Source organism: Lissotriton vulgaris, chromosome 3_1, assembly GCF_964263255.1.
Source record: "Lissotriton vulgaris chromosome 3_1, aLisVul1.2, whole genome shotgun sequence".
Classification (NCBI taxonomy): domain Eukaryota; kingdom Metazoa; phylum Chordata; class Amphibia; order Caudata; family Salamandridae; genus Lissotriton; species Lissotriton vulgaris.
In genome coordinates, this window is record NC_141689.1 from 1,754,488,805 (window position 1) to 1,754,508,166 (window position 19,362).

Sequence of the window (19,362 nt, forward strand, 5' to 3'; positions counted from 1 at the left end):
CAAAATGGGGGGACGCCCTTTCGGTCGGGTACGGGTACAGACGATTACCCGAGACCCGCCGGCAATACAGGGAAGAGGGGGTTCTGTTTCAATTTCAACAGAAGCAAATGTACTAGGCCCCCGGGATCTTGTAAGTTCAAACACGAATGTAGTGGTTGTGGGGCACCCCATCCTGAGTCCTCGTGCAGAGCCAAATCGGGTGAAAATGGGGGTAGAGGAGGCGCTAAACAGGTCTAATATAGTCCGAGGGGCGCCTTTACCAACCCCGATTGATACCCTGGCGATGATTCCCTGGCTCAGCGAATACCCAGATCGTACTTCTGCTGGGGTGCTACGAAACGGTTTTTCATATGGTTTCCGCATCCCGGTGGGTAGCTTTCAGGGTGTCGGGACGTGCAAAAATCAACTTTCCGTCTTGCAGCATACTACTGTAGTACAGGATAAGATCCGGAAAGAGGTTACCCGAGGTCGGGTTGCCGGCCCGTTTCCTGTCCCCCCGGTACCGAACTTTGTTTGTTCTCCTTTAGGGGTGGTCCCCAAGAAGGACCCGGGTGAGTTTCGATTGATTCACAATTTATCAGCCCCTCATGGCCTTTCTGTAAACGATGCAATTAATCCAGAAATGTGTTCGGTGCGGTACGCATCATTCGATGAGGCCGTAGCCATTTTGAATCGCCTGGGGCCCGGGACGCTGATGGCGAAATCAGATATTGAGTCAGCGTTCCGTTTGCTCCCGGTATACCCGGATGACCAACGTTTATTGGGATTCATGTTTCAAGGTTTGTATTACATGGACAGGTGTATGCCAATGGGGTGCTCGATATCTTGTGCTTATTTCGAGAAATTCAGTAGTTTTCTGCAATGGGTTTACACGAAGAAAACAGGTTTTCGGAATGTGATGCATTACCTCGATGACTTTCTGTTCCTTGGGGCCGCTGGGGATGATGAATGTGCCCGGGCCTTGACTGAATTTTGTGTTTTAATGAATCAATTTGGCGTGCCGTTGGCACCAGGTAAAACTGTGGGTCCCACGACTTGCCTCGAGTTCCTCGGGATCGAGTTGGACTCTAGTGAGGGTTGTTTTCGTTTACCAGCTTCCAAAGTATCGAAATTCAAGACAGCCCTGCAAATGTGTATCACTGCATCTAAAGTTACGCTGCATCAATTGCAGCAATTGGTGGGGAAGTTGAATTTTGCCTTAAGGGTGATCCCGATGGCCCGCCCCTTCTCCCGTTCGATTGCACAGGCGATGGTCGGCCTAAAGGAGGGTCACCATCGCACGAGGTTATCGGCCGAGGTCCGCCAAGACATGCGTATTTGGTTAGCATTCTTGACGGATTTCAATGGTCGAGTCGTCTGGAACAAACCGGCTTTGTCCTCTGAAGAGCTGGGTCTATGGACGGATTCAGCGGGAAGCATGGGTTTCGGCGCCATCTTCGGCACAAAATGGTCGGCACAAAAGTGGCCAACATGGTGGCACGATGAGGGGCTGACGAGTAATATTGCTTTCCTTGAGCTGTTTCCTATTTTGGTGGCCCTCAGATCCTGGCCCGATGGTTTCAAAAATCATTCTGTCATATTTTGGTCTGACAATATGGCCGTTGTAGAATGCATTAATAGTCAGGCAGCACGTTGTAAAATGATTTTGAGGCTGCTTAAAGAAATTGTCTTACTGTGTATGCAACTGAACGTGGTATTCAGAGCAAAACATGTCCCGGGGGTGATGAATCAGGCTGCTGATGCACTGTCTCGTTTTCAAATGCAGGCTTTCTCGGGTTTCCTTCCCTCGGCGGACCCCGAGCCAGCACCCTTTCCCGAAGCTCTCTGGTCTCTCGGTGCCCCGAACTTCGTTACCTCGTGGGAGAGAGTCTAGCACCAAGGACGAGGAAGGCATACGAAGGGGCGTTTCGGGCTTATTTGGCCTTTTTGGGGACTGAGAGAGGGGGACTTTGGGGCCATGAGGATTGGGTAGTACATTTTCTGATGTCCTTGCGTACGGCTGGGAAGTCGGTGGCTACAGCCCAGAGGCATCGTGCTGCCATCTCCTTTGTTGCCAGGGCTCATAATATCCAGGACCCGACAGCGTCTTTTGCTGTACAGAAAGCGCTGCGTGGGTGGCAACGCCTTGAGGGTCGCAGAGTAGATGAGAGGCGCCCGATAGGTCTGGATAGGTTGTCCCAGTTGCTGGCCACACTCCCCGACATATGCTCGTCTCAGTTCGAGGCCTGTTTGTTCCGAGCCGCTTTTACGCTTGCATTTCACGGGGCTATGAGGATAAGTGAGCTGGTGGCAAGGAGCAAGCGGGATGTGGCGGGGGGGTTGTGCCGGGAACACGTTCAGATCAGGGGTGAGACTATGACGGTATCCTTTGTCAAGTCGAAAACCGATCAAAGTGGGGTGGGAGACTGCATAGTCATTCGCAGGATTCCAGGGTCCTCCATGTGTCCGGTGAGGTGTTTAGAGGATTACCTAGCACAAAGGGTGGCATCATGGGGGGGGACAATGTTGAGACACGCGGACGCCACCCCACTGACAAAGTTTCAGTTTCAGCGGGTGCTCGCAATGTCAATTACCGCAGCAGGCTTGGACCCGGGTGAGTTTGGGACCCACTCCTTTCGGATAGGGGCTGCCACTGAAGCTGCAGCCAGGGGTCTTAATGTGGAACAAGTAAAACGAGTGGGGCGTTGGTCCTCCAATTGTTATAAGAGGTATGTGCGGTTGCACATGTTGTGAAGCTGTAACAATGTACTCACGCTTCTTGTCTTTTGTTTGGTTTTCAGTTACGCAAGCCTTCGAGGCGGGGCGGACTATGCAGTCGACCCAACACCGGGCCAGCGGTCAGACATCACCGGCTGTGAGAAAGGAGGTGTGGGTCGTGGGCCACTCATACGTGAGGCGTGCCGCAGACGTATTCAAAGCAGGTGACATGATTCACGTAGCTGGGGAATACGGGTACAGGATGTCCTTCTACGGAAGGGGCGGTCTCTGTATTGACCAGTTTCAAGCTTACTTTGAGGGTTTGTTAGGGCGGATGAGGTCACCGCCGTCTATAGTCATAGTACATTTAGGGGGCAATGATTTGGTCACCACCGGTAGACGACTTCTCCTGGAGGCAATGCTTTCCACCATAAGTTGGTTGGCGAGGAGAGTTCCGGGGTGCATAATTGCGTGGTCTCATATGATCCCACGAAAAGTGTGGCGGGGGGCTATTTCGATCCCTGCTTTGAACCATTCTGTTAGGAAACTTAATAACAAAATGAGTAGGTTGTTCCGTTCCAGGACATTGCATTCTATCTCGCACGGTTGTATTAATGGTGACAGTATGTATATGGGGGATGGTGTGCATTTGTCTCGGGTGGGAAATGAGTTACTCATAGGAGACTTCTTAGCATGGTTAAAAACGTTGGAACATGACCTTTAGCTAGGAGTTTTGGTGGGGGGCCCGGATAGCCGGTCAACTATCCGGGCCTGTGGCGGTAAGGTCATGATCGGTGAGCACTAATTAGTAGATCCCTATGAGTGGGCGTCACCCAACACGGATGGGAGCGCTCGGGAGAGGTGGCCATTGGCCCCTCAATGGGGAGGCGGTCCCTTCTAAGGATGGGTCGCCGGAAGTAAAGGAAAGGCGGTCAAGGCCCCTTCCTTTGTAGGAGGGGTTACAGCCCCCTCCTGGGGAATTTCCCGGGGCCAGTGACATCTGCGACGGCAGATGCGGTAAGTTGTGTGGGGTTGGGATAAGGGCCACGATACCTTCTAGATACCTCACACGAGTATTCGAACGACCTTTAACTGGCGTTGAGTTTTAGGTGCCCCCGTCAAGTCAAGGGAAATTGGTAGTAGTTGCACTTGAGGTACGCCTCCGTGCTGTCGCCCATCCCAAGTGGGAGGGGTAAGTCCGGTTAGGGATCTTGACACCGGTTATGACCTTGCCGTTGGCCCTTAAACGTTAGGTTGTACAATTTCAATATGTCAAGAAATGTTTTGTAGGTTGCTAGTTCGGCTAGGAGAACCTCTGTATTAGAGAATCTGTTAAGGTTAGCCAAACATCGCAATATGGTAATGAAATTGTACATAACATGAAACGTTTAATGTTTTAATTTTGTTTTAATAAATACGGCCGGGATGGTCACTCCATCCCACTTCCAAAAAACTTCAAGAACTGTTTCCGGTTTCACTCCTTTTGGGGATTGTGTTGAGAGGGGGTGGCGGGTATCTCGGCTATATGGAAAGGGGCGACCGAATCGGTCCCCCCCGAACTTATGGCCGAGTGCCTCGATCCCCCCGGGAAGCCATTTTGGGCGGGAGGCGCGTCTCAGCTGGTATGCCCGAAGCGGCGTAGCTGGGGCGCGCTCGTTCCCGCCCTAGAGTGGGCTGGCCTAGACACCGACGCAGCCAGCCACGCCCTCAGGGGCAGGCAGGGGCGGGTATACGCCCGCCCTGAAGACGGATAAAAAGGGACGCAAGACCAGAAGACATCCTCTTGTTCTTGTGCTCTGAAGCTGCACCTCCTCGCTGCACGTGAGCTCGGGACAGAACGAAGAGCCAATTTTGACCCACCCACCAGCCCCTGAAGACAGCCAGTTGTGTATAATAAAGTTGATTAATTTAGTTTTGTTTTCGTTTCCAGGTTGTAGTGCCATGCTGATTTTGAGTTAATAAAGAATGTTCGTTTTTGAGTATGTTTGCCATTAAAGATATTCAGTTAGTGTCGAATTTTGATGTATGCTCTTTCGGTCATAGTGGCCAATGTATTCTTAGGTTAATTTGCACTGTCGTATTTATTTTGGTAGGCGGTAAGGTCATGATCGGTGAGCACTAATTAGTAGATCCCTATGAGTGGGCGTCACCCAACACGGATGGGAGCGCTCGGGAGAGGTGGCCATTGGCCCCTCAATGGGGAGGCGGTCCCTTCTAAGGATGGGTCGCCGGAAGTAAAGGAAAGGCGGTCAAGGCCCCTTCCTTTGTAGGAGGGGTTACAGCCCCCTCCTGGGGAATTTCCCGGGGCCAGTGACATCTGCGACGGCAGATGCGGTAAGTTGTGTGGGGTTGGGATAAGGGCCACGATACCTTCTAGATACCTCACACGAGTATTCGAACGACCTTTAACTGGCGTCGAGTTTTAGGTGCCCCCGTCAAGTCAAGGGAAATTGGTAGTAGTTGCACTTGAGGTACGCCTCCGTGCTGTCGCCCATCCCAAGTGGGAGGGGTAAGTCCGGTTAGGGATCTTGACACCGGTTATGACCTTGCCGTTGGCCCTTAAACGTTAGGTTGTACAATTTCAATATGTCAAGAAATGTTTTGTAGGTTGCTAGTTCGGCTAGGAGAACCTCTGTATTAGAGAATCTGTTAAGGTTAGCCAAACATCGCAATATGGTAATGAAATTGTACATAACATGAAACGTTTAATGTTTTAATTTTGTTTTAATAAATACGGCCGGGATGGTCACTCCATCCCACTTCCAAAAAACTTCAAGAACTGTTTCCGGTTTCACTCCTTTTGGGGATTGTGTTGAGAGGGGGTGGCGGGTATCTCGGCTATATCAAAACATAGCAAGCGGGGCTTTCCCAGGTTGCTGAGTTTTATCTTGTTGAAGAACTCGGAGTGTAATCTAGGAATCTAAGATAGTGGCTTCTGCTGTGTCATCTGCTGTAATGAGCTGCAGAGGAAGAGATTCTGAAATGGGGCTCTGATCGTGTTAGGCTAGAGACGAGTTTCTGAAATATCGCTCTTGATCGTTTATGCCATCATAGGGGTATGAATGGATTATAGCCGTATAGGGGCATAAGGTCACAGTATTGATCGGGGTCCTAGATTAGAACACAACACCCACTCCACAAATTTATGTCCATCAAATTACTAAAAACTAAAGCAATAAGATGTATGTGTAACATTGCCCACCCCAAAATACATATTTGCATTTGAAATGGCGTATTTGAAATACATGGTAATATTGGTACTGTGCGTCTTTAAGCATAGAAATCATTCAAAATTATAGCATATGTAATCAATGAACGATTTTGTGAAAAAAAATTACAAATGAAATATCTCTTTATACAGAAAAGAAGGGCGAGATAATTTCATCACATAGAAATGCAATTGCTGTAAGATGTGCTAGAGGCTGAGGTAGAGTTATTATGTCTCTAGAAGTACCTAAAAATAGAAGTTCTGTTCTTTATGAATAGGTCTACTTTAAGCAAAGAATTTCGTGCCAGAAAAAAAAGGTAAATATTTTGAAAAAAATGTTCAATTCAAAAAAACTTTTTCTTGGTGAACGGGGGAATAGAGTTCCAACGCTTTTTAGTAGTTTTTGTTGATCAAAACTGAAGGCGGAATTCAGAGTTCATGGGAACGCTGTGTGTCGGAATGCTTTTCAAAAATTATTGTTTCTGTTCAGGGGAGAACAACATATCAGACAGGCTCTCAAAGAATTGGTCTACAAAATCAGGTGACAGTTCGACCAAGTTCGATGAATGTCTGACAAAATATCGAAATCCACAATATCGATGTACAAAAATATCGGAACAAATATATCGATATCAAAAATATCGGGTTCCTATACTTAACTAGATATCTACACAAATATCGATTTTTTAATATCGATATACAAAAACATTGTTTACTGTGATATCGACTACATTAATATCGGAATACAAAAATATCGCATTCTGCAAAAAATAATGACATTTACAAAAATATCGACATCAAATATATCGTGCACATAAATATCGGATTATAAACTATATCGACTTTTTATAAGCATTTCTTTACATAATTAATTAACGCTTTATATATTTTCACATCAAAATAAACATACAATACTTTAATTTATACTATAGACACACTATAAATTCATCTAATATTTACTATTGGTATAATTATATCACCTACACATATAAAAATATTCTATGCTACTTTGTATACTTTTATAATTATTGTTGGTTTTTCTATTCTAATACTAAGTAATCACAACTGAAATTCAAATATACTAACTAACCAATCACAACCCTAATTTTTTAAATGAACCAATAGCAAAGTAATTACTACTGCCACTCCCCTATATAAGTAATGAAAAAGTAAGCACAAACTACTTGCCAAAAGTCACTGAAGGAGATTCATCTCTATCCGAATTGCTGCACAACAACTAGAAGAACCAGACTATCAACCTACTATTACATCTTCTAAGTAAGTAAATAAAATAGATACTGCATTATTTGCTAATAGTATTTACTTACCTGCTAAATACCCAGTGCCCCTTTGCTATTCATACTACTTAACATGCTAAATAATGATATAAAAATATTTTTTTAGATACTACCACTACTGATTATTCTACTCCAAATAATTGTGAACAAAACATAGGAATACAGATTCTAAAAACTATGTAAGTAATTTCACATTGTTTCATTATGTGCACATTAATCTAAACACACAGAAATAATGACTTTTGCACACCATCTTTTTATTTTTCTGTAGATTCTACTACTGAAAACTGCACTACTACTGAACTAAGGACATCAGTACTATATCTACAATACTTTTTACTAAGTAAGTAAATAAAATAGAAACTGCTTTATGTGCTAGTACTACTTAGTTACCTGCTAAATACCCAGTGCCCCTTTGCTATTCATTGCAGTTAACATGCTAAATAATTATCTACAACTACTTTTTTAAGATACTACGAGTACTGAATATTCTACTCAAAATAACTGTGAACAAAGCATAGGAATACGGAATCAAAAAACTATGTAAGTAATTTCACATTGTTTCATTATGTGCACATAAATCTAAACACACAGAAATAATCATTTGTCCCCCACATATTTCTTTTTTTCTATAGATTATACTACTAAAATCTGCACTACTACTGAACTAAGAACATCAGTACTATTTCTACAATACTTTTTGCTAAGTAAGTACATAAAATAGAAACTGCATAATTTGCTACTACTAATTATTTACCTGCTAAATACCCAGTGGCCCTTTGCTATTCATACAACTTAACATGCTAAATAATAAAATAATATTATTTTTTTAGATACTACGACTACTGAATATTCTGCTCAAACTAACTGTGAACAAAGCATAGCAATACAGAATCGAATAACTATGTAAGTTATGTCACATTGTTTCATTATGTGCTCAAAAATCTAAACACACTGAAATAATCAGTTGTGCTCAACATATTATTTTTTTTCTGTAGATTCGACTACTGAAAACTGCACTACTAATTACCTAAGGACCTCAGTACTATTTCTAAAATACATTTTAGTAAGTAAGTATTATGCAACTGAAATAAATGTGGAAAAACAATACAAACATTTATAACTGTTCTAATTAATTTCTATTATATATTGTTTATTTACAGAGCAAACACGGCGAATAGATATACAGACAACATACAGAACTTCACATTCTAAATAAAACTAATACAAATCACAAAGTAAGTATATTAAATAACATATTTACCACATAATGTTTAAAAAAACCTACCAACATGGTGATTAAACTAACTCATATGTTCCTTATTTTTTTAAGATAACACTACAAACTACTCTCCAGAAGCTGAAGAAACAATTATACTGCCAAATACCAACCACAAAAAATATGTAAGTATCTTCACAATGTGAATCATGAAGATACACTTTTGTAGTAAAAATGAGCTCTAAAATTGCAAATGTACCTAAACATTAATTAATAATATACTACTTTCATGTTTCTCATTACAGCTACAACAACATCACAACCATTTATCCTCAACTAAAGAAGCAAGAAATTCCTAAGTTTTGCTGTACATTCTAAAACACGTAAGTATAAACATTCCTACTTATCACTAACATAGATTATTTATCACATTTAATTTGACATTAACTATTATATATATATTTTATAGATATACAAAGTACAAAATGACCGAAGGAGCCGAATTTGTGACCAGCCAAAAAGGAAAATTATTACTATGCTACATGGGTTACACGTACACACAGGAAAAGCAATATGGCATGAAAGTGAATTGGAAATGTTGTAAATATTATTTGAACAAGTGCTATGGCAGAGCAACAACTAGAGAAGCTACAGTACTATATACTAGGGAACACAATCATCCACCTAATATTGCAGAAATAGAAGTTAGAACAGCTATGGAAAGTATAAAAGAAGCTAGTACCGGTTCCCAAAAGCAAACAAATGTCATTTTAAAAGAAGCCATTCCTAAAATCCCAAAAACAGCCACAACCCAAATGCCAAATATCCTATCATTAAAAAGAACTATAGCACGAACCAAAAAAGCTACAACTGCTTCAACACCATCTCCCAGAACATATCAGGATATAAATTTAACTGCAAACGAAATAATAACTTTAAATAAACACCCATTTATAGTTTATGACAACGAAAGCAATGAGAAAAGGCTTATAATTTTTGGTACCAATATGAATTTAGTGAAACTGCAGCAAAGCCAATATTGGATGATGGATGGAACATTTAACATCTGTCCCAAACCATTCTTCCAATTATACACAATACATGGCCTCTACCACAACTGCCACATCCCTTTGTTATATGCACTATTGCCTAACAAAAACAATTCTACATATATGGAATTATTAAATGTCATAAAACAAAAAACGAATGATTTCTCTCCAGAAAAAATCATTCTTGATTTTGAGCATGTAATGCTCTCAACTATTCTAAAAATCCACCCCCATACCTGCATTCAAGGCTGCTATTATCATTTCAACCAGTGTTTATGGAGACACCTTCAAAAAACTGGGGTGTCGAATATGCTACAAATTCATCATTTGCTTTCCAAATCAAAAAACTAATTGCACTTGCCTATGTCCCTTCAACAGATGTAGCTGAACATTACAACATTATTATAGACAGTCCATTCTACAAACAAAACGAAGCTAGATTAAGTCCTTTTCTCGATTACTTTGAAGACACCTGGGTAGGCAGACTCCACAGATCTGGCCACAGACGAAATCCAAAATTCCTCATTCCCTGGTGGAACGTGTACAATAGTACCCTTAACGGGGAATCAAAAACTAACAATGCCGTGAAAGGTTGGCACAATGCATTTGTACAATCAACTGGCAGAACCAAACCTACTCTAGAAAAATTCATAAAATGCCTACAGAAAGAACAGAGCTATCAAGAATTTAGAATGGACCAATCTGTAACAGAACTTGTCCCAAAAACATCCAAGCAAAATAAACAAATGCACAAGTACCTGGAAGAACAAGTTAAACTTTACCCTAATACGAAAGGCATAGAATACCTAAACATCATAGCCAAAACACTACTGTAAATAATTCTGAAACTGTTATAAAACACCAAAAGTAGCACCTAAGTATGCAAAAATATGTAACGTGAGCTTCTAAAGTATTTAATGTATGCAATATATAAAGATATTATTTTAATATATGCACACATTAAAACAAAATAACAAGTTAAAAACAATTCCATAATAAATATGACATTACCCACCCACACAAAAATAGAAAGCAAAGACTTACCAATTATGTTGTCAAACCAATAACGTCCTTCTCCACCAAAGTAATCCAGGTAGTGCAAAATTAACCCAAAAAAATGTAAAAATACAACTGTTCCAAAATTAAGAAATCCACGCGGTCCTTAGCCATCGAACTACCATAAAAAACCCGAAAAAGTAGAAAAAAAGAAAGAATCGCTCCGGGAAACCCGAAAAATGTAAAGAAGTGTTTGTAAATCAGTGTTGAATGAAAAAAACAAACACTTCCTTTAAAAAAAGACGGAACTTCCGATGTAGCGTACACCTATGAAAAAAACATAGAAAACAGACATTCCCACCCACATTAATTAGCTAATAATTACATACCAACATATTAACATTGATGATTTAATGTTAGATATACCCTAAAAGATTTAAGTTCACTCTATAAATAATTAGTTAACTAACTAACACGACATGTACATACCATACGTAAATATCTGTTTTCAAAATCTAAAACATAACTCCCTCACATTCAACAACACTAAATATAAGGTCACTATTCTAAAAACATCATAATAATACACATATAACATATAAAATCAACCTTACCTGCAGCGACGTGAAGTGTCTCCCAACCGCGATCAGCCCTTCTTCCAAATAACCCAAAACGACCTAACCCGGTTACAAAAGAAAGCACCAAAAAGCAATAAAATAGTCCCAAGTGTAAAATATAATATCTATACTGAACCAAATGTGTGAAAAAAAATTATTAATTTATGTTATTGTGAAAAAATATTTTATTTAATCCTACAAAGAAATCATAAACAAAAATGTACATGAATGTAATAATTAAAGATTATGAAAACAATAATGTTTATGTTATCAATGTTAAAAAATGTAAGAACATTGTCACAAAATGAAAAAATGTAAAAAAGAGTAAAAAATTTGTTTTTTATATAAAAAAATGTGATCTTCACAAATGAAGCAGAAAAAAGCTTAATAGAAAAATATTTGTGATATTTATAATTATTTTCTGACATAACAATATGTAAAAGAGATAATAAAGAACGTTAATTTCTGTTAAAAAAAATTGAAAAATAATAATGCTTCTGTATAGTTGTTTTTGAGTGTGTTTATAAAATATGTTTTCAAAGGAAATGTAAATAAAAAATGTTATTATGAAAAAAAAAAATTTGTTAAAACATTAATAAAATAAAAGTTTCTACAATCATGTTGAACAATTTGTATCATTATCTTACTAGAAAGTATCAATCTTATTAATAATTTTTAACTGTATATTAAATGTGAGTATATGTTGGACTCTAATAATGTAATGATTCCTATACCAAAGCCAGTGTACATTAAATTAGAGTAGGTGTTGCACACTAATAACATAAGAATTAATATTCCTACTGCATTCTACATAAAATTTTAATATGTGCTGTACACTAATTAATTATAAAATAATATTCCAACTGTAGTCTACAGTAAATTTGAGTTGGTGTAATGTTATATATGTATAATTTCCTTTAATTGATTGAATGTAAAATAATTATATTTTTATCCTGTAGAACTAGGTACCAAAACCACAAAAGTGACCCTGAACCCTACAAATACTCCTTTACCCAAAATCTGAAAACTGACCCAGAACCCAAAAAAAAACCTTTACCTAAAAACTGAAAACTGACCCAGAACCCAACAATTACCCCTTTACCCAAAAACTGAAAACTGACCCTGAACCCAACAAATACCCCTTTACCCAAAAACTAAAAACTGACCCTGAACACTAAAAAATACCCCTTTACCCAAAAACTAAAAACTGACCCAGATCCCTAAAAATATGCCTTTACCCAAAAACTGAAAACTGACCCTGAACCCAACAAATACCCCTTTACCCAAAAACTAAAAACTGACCCTGAACCCAACAAATACCCCTTTACCCAAAAACTAAAAACTGACCCTTAACTCAACAAATACCCCTTTACCCAAAAACTGAAAACTGACCCAGAACCCAACAAATACCCCTTTACCCAAAAACTGAAAACTGACCCTGAACCCTAAAAATACCCCTTTACCCAAAAACTAAAAACTGACCCTGAACCCTAAAAATACCCCTTTACCCAAAAACTGAAAACTGACCCTGAACCCAACAAATACCCCTTTATCCAAATATTGAAAACTGACCCAGAACCCAACAAATACCCCTTAACCCAAAAACTAAAAACTGACCCTGAACCCAACAAATACCCCTTTACCCAAAAACTGAAAACTGACCCTGAACCAAATAAATAACTCTTTACCCAAAAACTGAAAACTGACCCTGAACCCAACAAATACATTAAATTAGAGTAGGTGTTGCACACTAATAACATAAGAATTGATATTCCTACTGCATTCTACATAAAATTTTAATATGTGCTGTACACTAATTAATTATAAAATATTATTCCAACTGTAGTCTACAGTAAATTTGAGTTGGTGTAATGTTATATATGTATAATTTCCTTTAATTGATTGAATGTAAAATAATTATATTTTTATCCTGTAGAACTAGGTACCAAAAACACAAAAGTGACCCTGAACCCTACAAATACTCCTTTACCCAAAATCTGAAAACTGACCCAGAACCCAAAAAAAAACCTTTACCTAAAAACTGAAAACTGACTCAAAACCCAACAATTACCCCTTTACCCAAAAACTGAAAACTGACCCTGAACCCAACAAATACCCCTTTACCCAAAAACGAAAAACTGACCCTGAACCCAACAAATACCCCTTTACCCAAAAACTAAAAACTGACCCTGAACACTAAAAAATACCCCTTTACCCAAAAACTAAAAACTGACCCAGATCCCTAAAAATATGCCTTTACCCAAAAACTGAAAACTGACCCTGAACCCAACAAATACCCCTTTACCCAAAAACTAAAAACTGACCCTGAACCCAACAAATACCCCTTTACCCAAAAACTAAAAACTGACCCTTAACTCAACAAATACCCCTTTACCCAAAAACTGAAAACTGACCCAGAACCCAACAAATACCCCTTTACCCAAAAACTGAAAACTGACCCTGAACCCCTAAAATACCCCTTTACCCAAAAACTAAAAACTGACCCTGAACCCTAAAAATACCCCTTTACCCAAAAACTGAAAACTGACCCTGAACCCAACAAATACCCCTTTATCCAAATACTGAAAACTGACCCAGAACCCAACAAATACCCCTTAACCCAAAAACTAAAAACTGACCCTGAACCCAACAAATACCCCTTTACCCAAAAACTGAAAACTGACCCTGAACCAAATAAATAACCCTTTACCCAAAAACTGAAAACTGACCCTGAACCCAACAAATACATTAAATTAGAGTAGGTGTTGCACACTAATAACATAAGAATTAATATTCCTACTGCATTCTACATAAAATTTTAATATGTGCTGTACACTAATTAATTATAAAATATTATTCCAACTGTAGTCTACAGTAAATTTGAGTTGGTGTAATGTTATATATGTATAATTTCCTTTAATTGATTGAATGTAAAATAATTATATTTTTATCCTGTAGAACTAGGTACCAAAAACACAAAAGTGACCCTGAACCCTACAAATACTCCTTTACCCAAAATCTGAAAACTGACCCAGAACCCAAAAAAAACCTTTACCTAAAAACTGAAAACTGACCCAAAACCCAACAATTACCCCTTTACCCAAAAACTGAAAACTGACCCTGAACCCAACAAATACCCCTTTACCCAAAAACGAAAAACTGACCCTGAACCCAACAAATACCCCTTTACCCAAAAACTAAAAACTGACCCTGAACACTAAAAAATACCCCTTTACCCAAAAACTAAAAACTGACCCAGATCCCTAAAAATATGCCTTTACCCAAAAACTGAAAACTGACCCTGAACCCAACAAATACCCCTTTACCCAAAAACTAAAAACTGACCCTGAACCCAACAAATACCCCTTTACCCAAAAACTAAAAACTGACCCTTAACTCAACAAATACCCCTTTACCCAAAAACTGAAAACTGACCCAGAACCCAACAAATACCCCTTTACCCAAAAACTGAAAACTGACCCTGAACCCTAAAAATACCCCTTTACCCAAAAACTAAAAACTGACCCTGAACCCTAAAAATACCCCTTTACCCAAAAACTGAAAACTGACCCTGAACCCAACAAATACCCCTTTATCCAAATACTGAAAACTGACCCAGAACCCAACAAATACCCCTTAACCCAAAAACTAAAAACTGACCCTGAACCCAACAAATACCCCTGTGCCCAAAAACTAAAAACTGACCCTGAACCCAACAAATAGCCCTTTACCAAAAAACTAAAAACTGACCCTGAACCCAACAAATACCCCTTTACCCAAAAACTGAAAACTGACCCTGAACCCAACAAATACCCCTTTAACCAAAAACTTAAAACTGACCCTGAACCCAACAAAAAACCCTTTACCCAAAAACTGAAAACTGACCCTGAACCCAACAAATACCCCTTTACCCAAAAACTGAAAACTGACCCTGAACCAAATAAATAACCCTTTACCCAAAAACTGAAAACTGACCCTGAACCCAACAAATACCCCTTTACCTAAAAACAATTAATGAGTAAATAATTATATGTAGTATATGATCTTAATTCATTAATTCATTAATTAACATTAATTACCAATTAGCTAAAAAATTAGAAATATAGATAAACATTTAATAATTAATTAATTATTATTATATTACTTCACACCCTTATCCCCTATAAACCCAAAAAACCACTCCTAAACATAGATATGTTTTTAAATTTTTTTTTTAAATAAAATGTAAAATAAGCCAAAAAAGAATATATGTGGAAATAATTAAACTCATTAATATAATTAACTCATTATTATTATTTAATTGCCAATTAATTAGTTATTAATAATATGGACTATATGATCTTAATTAATTAAGTAATTAAATAAATTATATCCCAATTAGGTTTAATTTAGGAATATTGATTAACATATAATATTTATTGATTTATTATTAAATTACTTCCCACCCTTATCCCCTATAAACCCAATAACCCGCTCCTAAACCTTGAAATGTTTTTAGAACAAATGTTTTTACAAATTTTTTTCAATACAAAATAAAAATGTATATATGTTAAATTATTTAAGTACATTATTATAATTTCTTAATTAAGATTAATTAATTACCAATTAATTAGTAATTAATAATATGGACTATATGATCTTAATTAATTAACTAATTAATTATAAATAATTACCAATTAGGTATAATTTAGGAATATTTAATAACATTTATTAATTAACTAATTATTATTAAATTACTTCCCACCCTTATCCCCTATAAACCCAATAACCCGCTCCTAAACCTTGAAATGTTTTTATAAAAATGTATTTAAAAAAAATTTTGTAATACAAAATAAAAATGTATATATGTTAAATTATTTAAGTACATAATTATAATTTCTTAATTAACATTAATTGATTACCAATTAATTAGTAATTAATAATATGGACTATATGATCTTAATTAATTAACTAAATTATTATAAATAATTACCAATTAGGTATACTTTAGGAATATTTAATAACATATATTAATTAATTGATTATTATTAAATTACTTCCCACCCTTATCCCCTATAAACCCAATAACCCGCTCCTAAACCTAGATATGTTTTTTTAATTAATTTATTTATAATTGTTTTTTTTTATAAGAATACACCTTTTTTAATACATTTTATATACAATTATTTTACTTTTTCCTATACTATTGATTATTTCCATTACTACACGATATTTTTTTTGATGATATTTTGTCACACGAAATTATTGTTTTCGATATTTTTTTACACTTACCTATTCCGATATTTTTGTATCCGATATTTTTGCTTCCCTATATTTGTGACCTTCGATATTTTAACTTCGATATTTTGTCTTTCCGATATTTTTTTTTCGATATTTTGTCTGATTACCAAGTTCGATAGTGCTGTAACTTGGCAGGTGTGAGAATGATTGCTATCATCAAAGTCTGGATCAGCAATGCTCACAGAGGGTCGTACCTGGGTGATGTCGCTTTTATTTCTCGCTCCACTGTTACCACCTAGTCGTAGCACAGGAGTCTCAACGAATGCCGTCATCAGGATTAGTAGCCGCTGGGGACAACACAATGCGTGAGCCGTTACAGGACTTAGCAAAGTATTGATATCCATTGGTACTGCTGATGGAAGTGCAAGACAGGTGTCCAACACGCATTCTTCTACGCATAGCATACATCGAAGCACAAGTAAGATGCAGGTCTGCCATATAGGTTTGAATGAAAGAAACCAGGTCATGTTCAGATCTCTCAGCCTTGCCAATCCAAGGACTCTAGTTATTCGGTCCCGGTAGCATATTGCAAGGATCGTTTCTTCCATTCCTGCCGGAGTCATGTCTGTGTTTTGGCTTGCCATATCGGAGCAGGAGGGTCAAAAATAAAATGCCTGCTACAAGTCCCAAAATCAGGGGTATGCCGCCAAAGACTGAATGGACAAAATTGGGAATGATTCCCAGAATTGCTTTGAATGGTGTTAACAGTCCCGTAAAAATGGTCTTAAATACGCCTGGGATGCCTATGGCACTCGACATGTTAAGAATTTACCTAAGCATTTCTGTGAAATGCACGGGGCGATTTGTTAATAAAAGGTCATGTATCTCCGAAGCTGTCCTTGCAACTTGGAGATCATACGTCTCTTTTGATGACATGATGGGCACTGTTGTCTGCAAAAGCACAGACTTCATTCTGCTTAAAGTATCAATTCGTATAGAAGAGACATTCAAACAAGGCCATATGGGAGTCTAAGAGTCTCCAGGGCCTTTTGGAAACAATGCTTGCATACAGCATTTGACCATGGAAGTTACTTGAACGAGACATGCTTTCCCTGGCAAAAGGCCACAACAGCTGTGATCCGTTATTAGAATGTAACTCCTGTTCGAGAGTTGCTTAAAGAAAGGCTCTATCTGCGTTTCTGGTGTGACATGTTGGTGGCATGAAAGGTTGTTTGAATTTCCTTCACATGCCCCCATGTAAATTAATACCCTGGCACAAAAGTATACAGCTTTGTGAATGTTTGCAGTTTTCACCACTAAGAAATACATTTTTGTTGCTGTCACTATAGCATGTGTGTGTATATGGTAATTTCCATGCTGACTTAATGTACCCTTTACCCAAACGTTCATACTGGCCAGTGGGTATGTATTCAAGGCAATTTCTAAATCGGAAAGTTGTTATCGGAATTGTGATAATCCTGTGTATTATCCATTCAATGACAGGACTTTCTGACATTGTCAATGGTAATCTCTCAAGTTTTTCGATGCTCAGGATTGTATAGTCTGCTCCTTTCTGTGCCAAGCTGATTTGTTCATCAGTAAGGTTAAGGATGGAAAACAATGACGTTGTGTTGATTAAACGCCATGGCACATAGCCTGAACGAAGGTTTTGCTGCGTCCAGCCTAACTGTACAATAGAACGCAATTGTGACTGGCCATGCTGTAACATTAGCAAGTCTTTAGTCTATTATATCTATTGCAGATGATACAATACTTTCCAGTGAATATATTCTGGAAGACAGAGTCATTAACCCATTGTCCACAACAGAAAGTGATTTTTCCAAATTAATATGAACAATTTCTAATATTTTTTCAGCTGTTTCAATTTTTGTTACTTTCCAAGCCTCGTTGTAAGCCGCATATATACTGGTCGCTATGAAACGCTTTTGACGCTGTTTGCGTGGTCCCAGAATGAAATCGCGCAAATCAGCACCATCTAGTAAAGGTAAGTGTTGCTTAATTTCTGCCAGTGTGGATGATTCTAGCCATTCAAGGCACAGCTTCCCTACACTGTATGTTGTTACTATCCCTGGATGTTGTCTCTGGGAGTATCTAGGGTCTGGTCTGGTCATTGTTAACCCCTGTGTTTTATTCAGGAATCTATCTTGACAGTTATTCGTGTCAGTAGGCCAGATTAACCACTTTTTCCAATCAGGATGTGTTCTGTTTCGATATAAAATTTTAGATACGTCTATTTCAATATCTGTAGTTGCATTATCAGATAATGGCTTTGGAATAGACGGTTTGTTAAGGTCTTTAATCTTAGCTAGGCCAAGACAGGTTGTTTGGTGAATTGTGTCATTTAAGAACATTATTTGTTCTGGGATCATGCAGGCTCGAAATAATGCTTCTAGGCCTTGTACCTGCCAATCTTTTGTACCCCAGATGGTTTTTGTTTCAATGTTATTTCTCCAAAAATCAAAAACAAATGTCATCATTTTTTCATAAAATGCTTCTGAATATATCAATTTAGTATTTGTCAGCATTGTTTTCAATCCTGTTTTATCTAACAGTTTATAATAAAACGTTTCTGTATCACTGGTGTTAAACCCTGAAAAGTACTGAAATATCTCATAGAATGTTTTTAGAACTGCTTTTAGGTGGAGTAGCACAATGTTCCCATTGGTTATATTTAAAAACATTTCTAGGTTGTGCAGATTTATGCAAGTAATGGTCACCATAATGTGAGGAGCAGTACATCTGTTCATCACTAGACAAACCTTGTAAATAATCATGTTCTGTAAATCTTGCTGACAACACTAAATCAGACATCATATTATTAATACTTTCAAAATCCCAATCATCAGAAAATGTACTTGGTTTTGCAAAGTCACTTAAGGAAACCTTGAACTGGTGAGGATATTTAAGGATTTCAACCGGACCATATATTTCATAGTCAGTTTTGTCCCATACTACCCCGCCGGGTATTGGAATGGCTGTGACATTTACTGTTGACAGTTCTCTTTTCTTCACGTGGGATGATCTGTGTGGTTTGAGG